Source organism: Aulonocara stuartgranti (genome assembly GCF_965226115.1).
Source record: "Aulonocara stuartgranti genome assembly, chromosome: 22".
Taxonomy (NCBI): domain Eukaryota; kingdom Metazoa; phylum Chordata; class Actinopteri; order Cichliformes; family Cichlidae; genus Aulonocara; species Aulonocara stuartgranti.
Window position 1 is genome coordinate 34,689,795 of NC_138957.1, and position 8,934 is coordinate 34,698,728.

Genomic DNA, 8,934 nt, shown 5'->3' on the forward strand with positions numbered 1-8,934 from the left:
TTCGAACAGGGTGTTCGTTATGGCCAAACTGTGATTAGCACAGAAGTCCAGTAACAAAGCACCGCTCGGGTTCAGATCAGGGAGGCCGTTCCTCCCAATCACGCCCCTCGAGGTCTCGCTGTCGTTACCCACGTGAGCATTGAAGTCTCCCAGCAGGACAACAGAGTCTCCAGGTGGAGCACCCTCCAGCACCCCCCCCCCCAGGGACTCTAAGAAGGCTGGGTACTGCCACTCGGCGCATAAGCGCAGATGACAGTCAGGACCCGTTCCCCGACCCTAAGGCGCAGGGAACAAACCCTCTCGTCCACCGGGAAAAACCCCAACGTACCGGCAGCAAGCCGAGGGGATATTAGAATACCCACCCCAGCCCGCCGCCTCTCACCAGGGGCAACTCCAGACTGAGACAGAGTCCAGCCCCTCTCCAGGAGACTGGTTCCAGAGCCCAAGCCATGCGTAGAGGTGAGCCCGACTATATCTAGCCGGTACCTCTCAACCTCACGCACTAACTCAGGCTCCTTCCCCACCAGAGAGGTGACATTCCATGTCCCTATTGCCAGTCTTGGCAGCCGGGGGTCAGTCCGCCAGGGCCTCCGCTCCTGGCTGCCACCCGGCACACAATGCACCCGACCCCTATGGCGCCTCCCGCGGGTGGTGGGCCTGCGGGAGGATGGGCCCATGTCTCCTCTTCGGGCTGTGCCCGGCCGGGCCCCATGGACTAAGGCCCGGCCACCAGACGCTCGCCCTCGAGCACCCTCCCCGGGCCTGGCTCCAGGGCGGGGCCCCGGTAACCCTATCCCGGGCAGGGTAAACTGTTCCCTCGGTGTCCTTTTCATAAGGGTCTTATGAATCGCTCTTTGTCTGGTCCCTCACCCAGGGCCAGTTTGCCATGGGAGACCCTACCAGGGGGCAAAAGCCCCCAGACAACATAGCCCCTGGGATCCCTGGGACACACAAACCCCTCCACCACGATAAGGTAGCGATTCAAGGAGGGGTGCTATAGAAATATGTTAAGAAAAACATTTATTTGAAAGAGATCTAGTTTATTAAATACAGTTAAGAAGACAGGTTCATAAATAGATTAAAACAGTAGTAAAAACAAGATAAAACTAACGAGAGTTCACTATGTTATTCATGTGTATAGTAAAATGTATTTGTGTGATTTAACCAGTTTACAAAGGTGGTGCATGTGAATGTGAAACTGTATAAGTTACTTGTATAAAGTAAGGTCAGCTACACTAGAAGAAGTAGTGTCAGTGGTGAAGAGGCAGCGTACGGCCTGCGCGCCAAAGAGAACTGATTGTCTTATTTTTCTGTTTTTACAGTTTTCTGTAAAAATAAATATGTTGCACGAGAGATGAGTTGGCCCATCATTTCAGCAGTGTAACATTAGCGTTACAACAACGGTCAGACCCCCGAGGTATCTAAACTTGCAATGTGTGTACTTTTTACACCTCTGGTTAGCTTTTAGTGGTCAGTTTCAAACCAATTAGATTTTTGCTTGTTATTAAACAAATTCACTTCACTACTTTTCTCTATCTGACATCAATGCACATTGTTCCCTTTACTGCATATTGCACTTTATTTATGTCTCTCATTCCACCTGCATTAACATTGTAGCGTTTGTCACAAAGACAAACTTACATTCTGCTCTGTTTTTTATTGCCCAGATGTTAGTTAGCCTTTGCTAAATTGTCTGTTATATGTCAATAGATACGTATGTCACTAATAAAAGTGTCTGGTAAATTATGTTTTTGTAAAGAATTTTCTCCCAAATCTCTTACATGCTAACTGTAACGTGTTATTTCTGCTAAAACCTGAACTTAAATGTGTATATGGTGTTTATCTGTTTTTCTCTCTGTTTATTCTGCCTCCAAGCCAGAATTGCAGGGTTAGGTTTTTTTGTCCTTGCTACATTTGGAGCGCTTAGGCCTAATAAATTATTGTTAAACCATCTGCTGTCTCTGCTCTGGGTTTCTGTGCCTGAGTTCAGTTCAGTACAGACCACTCGGTCCCGTGACAGTAACAGCATCGTTTATACTTCTTACTTCAAAGTAAAAAGCTTACAGTTGCTATTAACATTAATGTATTACCCTGTAATCAATAATATTTTATACATTTTATGCATTAACCCTCTGGGCTCTATCCTGGCCATTTGTGGCCACTTCACTTTTCTTTTGACTGCTACACTGCAGTGGACCAAAAGAATGGTGCAGGTTTGATCTTAATGTGGTTATGGCGTTAACGTCATTTTAACAAGATTAACGCTGACAGCACTATTTTAGATTTTTTCAAACTCTAAAATACACAATATATCACAGCCATAACCTTTTGGTTACTGAGGACCAAAACTGGATAAAAACTCTAAAATAAATGCAAATTACATTTTTGGAAAATTGTTTTATTGTGTTTCATTCATTTTTATTTCATAATTATAATAATAATATGTCATGAAATTATGATTTAAAGAATTCATATTGGTGAATTTGTTTGTTTCAGAGTCAGAGAGCCGTGTCTCTCTACAGTCAGAGGTTTTTGTACGGCGCCTCAATGAGTTTGTATCACTGTGGTACACGTTCGGTGGAGGAACCAGACTGGATGTTGGAAGTAAGTCAAACTTAAACCTCATTTACTTTAGCAAATTTCTTTCTTTTGATTATCTTAAGTTTTCTGTTCAGTGTGCCAGAAAAAACCTCAGGAAAATAGTTTTTAGATAAATTTTCATGAAGAAACAAAGTTAGCTTCAGAATAAATGTTAAAATGAATATTAAACACAATATAAAACATCAGAGTGGACTTGAGGATATTTTACATATACATACATCTGGTTAAGTCTAGAGAGCTTTTAGTTTTAATCCAGTCTGACAGAGTCAGAGAGCCGTGTCTCTCTACAGTCAGAGGTTTTTGTACGGCGCCTCAATGAGTTTGTATCACTGTGGTGGACTTTTGGTGGAGGAACCAGACTGGATGTTGGAAGTAAGTTAATTAAACTGTGTTTATTATTAAATATTGTATCATTTTATTTAATAATTATTTGTTAGGCTGCTTAGATGAGAGAAAAGTATTTTTTTTATTTAAAATAATTTAGTTTTTGGTGTTTGTCCTTTTTACTGGACTAATTCAGATGAGCTCTGCGAGTTTCTCTTGTTTAATCAACATTTCTGTCACAGTAAAATATATGTAGACAAGAGTAAACTTCATCATCTTAGAATCAGAATCAGAATCAGAATCAGAATACTTTATTGATCCCTGGGGGAAATTATTTTTTGTTACAGTGCTCCATTTTAAACCAACATTAAGACAAGACAGACAATACACTAACTAAGAATAGTACAATATATACATACATATACATACATACATACATAAGTCACTTATAAATAAATATTTGGAAAAGAAACATGTCTTCTTATGATTAGTTTGTAAATTTCCACCACATCAGCTGCTGTTTGGATGAGTTAAATTTTGCTTTCTGATGTTTTTATCGTGTCAGATGTTTCAGATTTAGTTTGAAATCATGTGAGCTGTTCAATAACATTTCAAATCTGTATGAATGAGTAGCTGCTCTGTGCTTGTGTCCACTCATTTCTTCAGTCGTCCATGATTTAGACTTCTAATCATTTTAAAGCCAAACTTCTGCTGTAAATGTTTCCACATCTGCTTCTTTTATTTCCAGTGTAGTTTGAACATATTTCAGCTCAAACTGTGTGATGATTCTCTCTGTGCTGATATGCATGAGAGGTTTCTTAAAGGGAAGTGAAACAATGTGTGAGTGAATGACTGGTGGAGCAGAAAAAACACCTGACAGAAACTTCTTAACGGAGAAATTCAAATTGTGGTTCCTGTCCTCTAACCTGATTGGTGTTTCCTAGGTGATACCCGCCCCGCCCTGAAGGTGCTGGGTCCCTCCAACAAGGAGCTGGAGCAGGGGAAGGCCACGCTCATGTGTGTGGCCAACAAGGGCTTCCCCTCAGACTGGAGTCTGTCCTGGAAGACGAGCGACAGCAGTGGCAGCAGCAGCATCAGAGGGGAGGAGAGCAGGACTCCTGGAGTGCTGCAGAATGACGGCCTCTACAGCTGGAGCAGCACCCTGACGCTCACTGCAGACCAGTGGGGGAAGGTGGGCTCTGTGACCTGTGAGGCCACCCAGGGCTCCCAGACTCCGGTCTCAGAGATACTGAGGAGAGACCAGTGTTCCCAGTCCTGATGTCAATCACTGAGTCTTTCATGCTGTTTTTCCTCTTTCTCTCTGTTTCTTTTTGTTTGCAGATTTTTAAAAAAGCATCAAACAGTCATATTTCCATCTCATAATGACAACAATCAGAGCAACAATCTCCTCTAGTTTCATCCTTTTGTGTCTGTTGTAAAGCTGATATTTCAAACTCTTAAAAGAATAAAAATGTAACGAGAAAACATGTTCTTTGACTCTGTGAGTTTAATAAATGCACATTAAAAAATTAAGATTTTGTAACATTTATTAAACCAGACCAAAAGAAAAAACATCAACAGAACACAGCGAGTGTAATGTGTAGTGAAAATGGTTAAATATATTTTTAAACCCACATTTTTTTATAAGATGTTGAGGTCATGTCAACCATAGATTATCTGTGTGCTCTTCATAATTTCTACTCTCAAAGCTGTTTTATGATCTACATTTTAATCTGAAAATGTTGAAAAATTATTATAATTGACATTAAAGAGCAGGGTGTCATCTGTATGTTTAAACAGAGTTTATCTAAATAAAGTTCAAATGAAGATTTACTGAAGTTTGATTAATGAACTATTTGACAGTGAAACTCTGATGAAGCACCAAAGCAGAGAAGAGTCTAGAAGCTGGTGGTGGCAGAGGTGAAGCAGGTGGAGACTTAGCTGAGGATCTCTAATTGTCAGGATGAGGTGGAGATCAGGAGTCTGAGAGTTAAAGCACACAAAACAGAGGCTGAGTAACTCACAGAAGGCGGCGAGACAATAACTGGACTCAAATAATGACGACAGAATTGAGCTTGAAGTGGACATGATGTTAAGAACAGACTAACAGAACAAACACAGGAATGCAGGCAGATGAGAGACTACAGGTCTGCTTTAATCAACTTATATAGAAGTTAATCTCTTCTAGTGTTCACAGCAAAATGAGAGAAACTCACTTCACTAAACCTCTTAACACAAGAAAAAGACCACGGTCTGTCAGGAGGACGCTTGCTGGTTTTACATCTGACAGAGACAGTCTGTCCTGGAACAAAAGACTGAGTCGGCACTTTTTCTCCCAGTTAATAATAAAGAATATCAGAGTTATTGAAGTTACAGCTTTCATGTTTCATGCTTCATGCACGACATTCACAGTGTTGGTTTTTGCCCAGTTTAGGTATTTGTGTCTTAGTCCTGTTTTTCCTTTGCTTTGTATTTTTCATGCAGTCTCAATGAACGCCTCGCTTTCTGGTAAATTCCATCCTGTTTCCACGTGTCTGATTTTGGGTCCTCTCACTCTCCACTCCACACAATCTGCTGCTGCAGATCGTGACATTATTTGAATTATTCATTCTTTTTGTTAAAGTCTTTATTAGTTTCACTATTTGACTTGTCCAGGGTGTACCCTGCCTCTGACCTTAAGACAGCTGGAATAGGATGGGATGCATGTATAGTTTCATTATTATTGTCAGATCATCATTATGTGATAATGTGGATATAATACCAAAATAGTAAAATGCCTTCTTATTTTGCATTTATTTATTACAGTTTTTTCATTTTTGATTTCAGACAACCAAACTGTACGATTAAGAAGAAAGCTGTGTTTCTTTACACTCAGAGGTTTTAGCTCAATCATGATGATACAAACTCTTTTCTTTCAGGATCCAGACTGGATGTCTGGAAATAAATCAATTTTAAATGAGTATTTTAAACAATACTTTGTCCTTCTGCTTTTGTTTTAGCATGCTAAGTATGTAAAAAAAAAGTCCTGTTTAGAAGCGGACATGTCACAGTGCTGGATCTGTGACCCAGTGTTTTGTCTGTGTTGTTAATTTATATTCTTTGATTACTTTTATTCATGGTTTTGGTTATCTTTTTTTCTTAAGTTCTTAGTGATCCTAGTTCTCCCTCCCTCAGTGTCCATCTCAAGCCTGTGTATAAGCTCTTGTCTCCATGTTTATTGTTCCCTCTGTTGCACAGGCAGTCATGTCTCCATGTCTCAGTGTCTAGTGTCTGTCTCTGTTTTTGTTCCCCCAGTCACAGTGTCTTTTCTGCATCTACATATTCGTCATGCTTCCTGTTTTCTTCTGATAGTCCTTGTCCTGTGTTCAGTTTTCAGTTTTGCTTCCCCTTGGTCTCCTTATGTGTGATTATTTCCATCTGTGCTCTCCTCCTGTGTGTCATTCCCTTGTGTGTTTCCTCTGCCTGTTGTCGTGTTGTCCCATGTGCTGTAAGTTTCTCCATGTTTCTGTCCATCATTCCTAGTTCCATGCTCCTTATTTCCTAGTGTTTCTGTCTCTAGTCCCCCAGAGTCTAGTTCTTATTTTCCATGTTCAAGTTTTGGTTTGTTTTTCGTAAATGTTTATTTTGTGCATTATTTCCCAACAAATAAAGCTGCCTCTTTAAATTTGTTTCCGTGTAAGAATCCTGAATCCAGGAACCTTCATGCTGCCTGCCATACAGCAAACATGACAGGACATTGAATAACAAACATTAGTATACACAGAGCCAGCCAGATGTAGAAGTGTGATGTGTCTCATGTGATGGTGTTTTAACCTGAGTGAGCACTTCATTTAATTATTCACGATATCCATATCCATTTCATCTTTCCAGGATATCAGTGTATTTAAACTTTTAGCGTCCGAGAGCCTGAAAGCTATAAATATTTTACTTTTTACCACTTTGCTTCAGTTTAGTTAATTTTATATCTAAATGTTTACAAATTGCATTTAATTCCTGTTTGAATCATGATATTAAAATGGGAAACAGAGACATTGTCCTGGTAATTTGATGTTTTTGTGTTTCTTTTTAAATTCTTAAATGGTTTTGTCCTGCCTTACCTCTGAGCTACTTTACTCAAATACTCCTGTACAGAAACATATTATTAATATATGTTGTTTAATCCTGTCATGTCTGGCAGTTTATGCAATCTGAATTATGATCTGAATGCACTGTGGTGCCAAAAACATGTTGCAAGATCAGCTCTATAAGTTCTCTATGGTTCCTCTTGTTTCCTCTGCCTGTTGTCGTGTTGTCCAACAATGTGTCACCAACTGCTGCACCTGTAAGAAAAAACAAAGGGAACAAAAACATACAGCACCTGGAACACAAAGATATGAAAATGCACAGATACATAAATTAACAATCTTTTTGTGGTGTGTGTCATTGTCACAAAAGGTAGACAATAATGAGGGCAGGGAGGTGCAATAATGCCCTCCTGGGTGTCAGAGGCAGTGTCACGGTCTGGCTGGCAGACCGTGGGGATGAGGAAAGTAGGATCCAAAACGCAGGACTCTGCGATGCCACAGTGCACTTTATTTACAGTGAATAGACAGGTAAGTCCAACAATTAACTCAGAGATGTAATTTGCCAATGGTGCTCATCCCTTGCTCCCAGTGCGTCCCGTGCTGTAGCTCCCTTAGTTTGTGTGCTCCCCAACTCGCTTCTTCGCCCGACTTTCCTGGAGGAAGAATGAAAAACCACAATAAGCCACACACGCTAGCCGACTATACCGGTCAAGAGTAATAATCCCACGTCGACTGTCGCTGCGAGTCCAGGTTAAATACCTCTTCCTAGCTGGGAGGGATGATCACCACCAGCTGGTCAGGTAATCAGCTGCAACAGCAAAGAGGGACTCCCGATGACGACAATCGCCCGGACACGCCTCTTCCACGACGCACGCTTCCGTCAACAGCCCCGAGGACGGGGGGAGAGAGAGAGAGAAGCAGACACATACATACAAACGTGGACAGAACAGTAGACGACAGACCCCAAATAATAGTCGTAATAATAATAACAACAACAATAATAATAACCACTGCTCACGGACCCCTGAGTAACCTCCAGAGCCGGGTCCGTGACAGTCAGACAGCGATAGATCCAGGAGATCCAGGAGATCCTGGAGGCCACAGCAGGAGAAGGAGGAAGGCCCCAGATGGGGCACCCAGAGGGTGAGAGTCTCAGAGAACCAGAGGCAACAGGCATCAGTCGGATGTCCTAGCACGAGCCGAGAACAGTGCCCAAGGACCACCTGGCACGACTTTGAAAAGTGGAATGAGAGGCAGAGTCTTCAGCTCAGAGAAGATCAGCTTCCAAGTTGAAGTCATGAATCACAATCACACACAAATCTGTGTTTATTGATACCAAATACAGTTACAATGCATTCATTGTATACTCTGATTACATTGTATAAAGAGTGAAATGCATGTTTATTACTGCTTCTATTAATAGTGTTGCTATGAGTGGTTATGATGCTGTTTAAGGTAAATCTGGAGGAAATCCATCAGTCTCTGCAGCAGTCAGCTCAGCTCTTATTCAGTCTGAGGTAAAATAATATTAAAATGTGTAAACACATCTGTGCTGAGATAACTCTGAACTCTAAACTTATTTGTTCTCTATCATGTAGGAACGTCTGTGAGCAGTAAAGTGGTTTTTCTTTAGCTCCTTATTTATTCATGTTGCTTTAAAATTTAAGACTTAAGATTCAAACTAATAAAATCATTTAAAGATTTCAAAGTTATGCTCTGATAAAGCAATTAACAAAGTGGAGTCTAAGCAATGATGGGAAAGAGGAAACGAATGCTGGATTCAAAAGTTTACTATTTAAATTTCTACAGCAGCTAATTAATAAATACTTAATTTATCTACTGATGTTTTCTGTGTGTTCAAAGTATTTGGTGGTCTTTTAATTTACAGCAATACACTCAATGTTAATGCTGTGTGTGTGTGTGTGTGTGTGTGTGTGTGTGTGTG

At 40.8% G+C, this 8,934-nt stretch overlaps 1 long non-coding RNA gene across 1 annotated transcript; it reads right to left on the reverse strand.

Moving 5' to 3' along the window:
* Positions 1-7,477: 7,477 nt before the first annotated feature.
* LOC309699439 lies at positions 7,478-8,934 on the reverse strand. Its single transcript, XR_014274347.1, has 2 exons — positions 7,749-8,934; positions 7,478-7,642 (listed from the first exon to the last, which is right to left on the reverse strand). It is a non-coding gene; the product is annotated as an uncharacterized lncRNA (long non-coding RNA).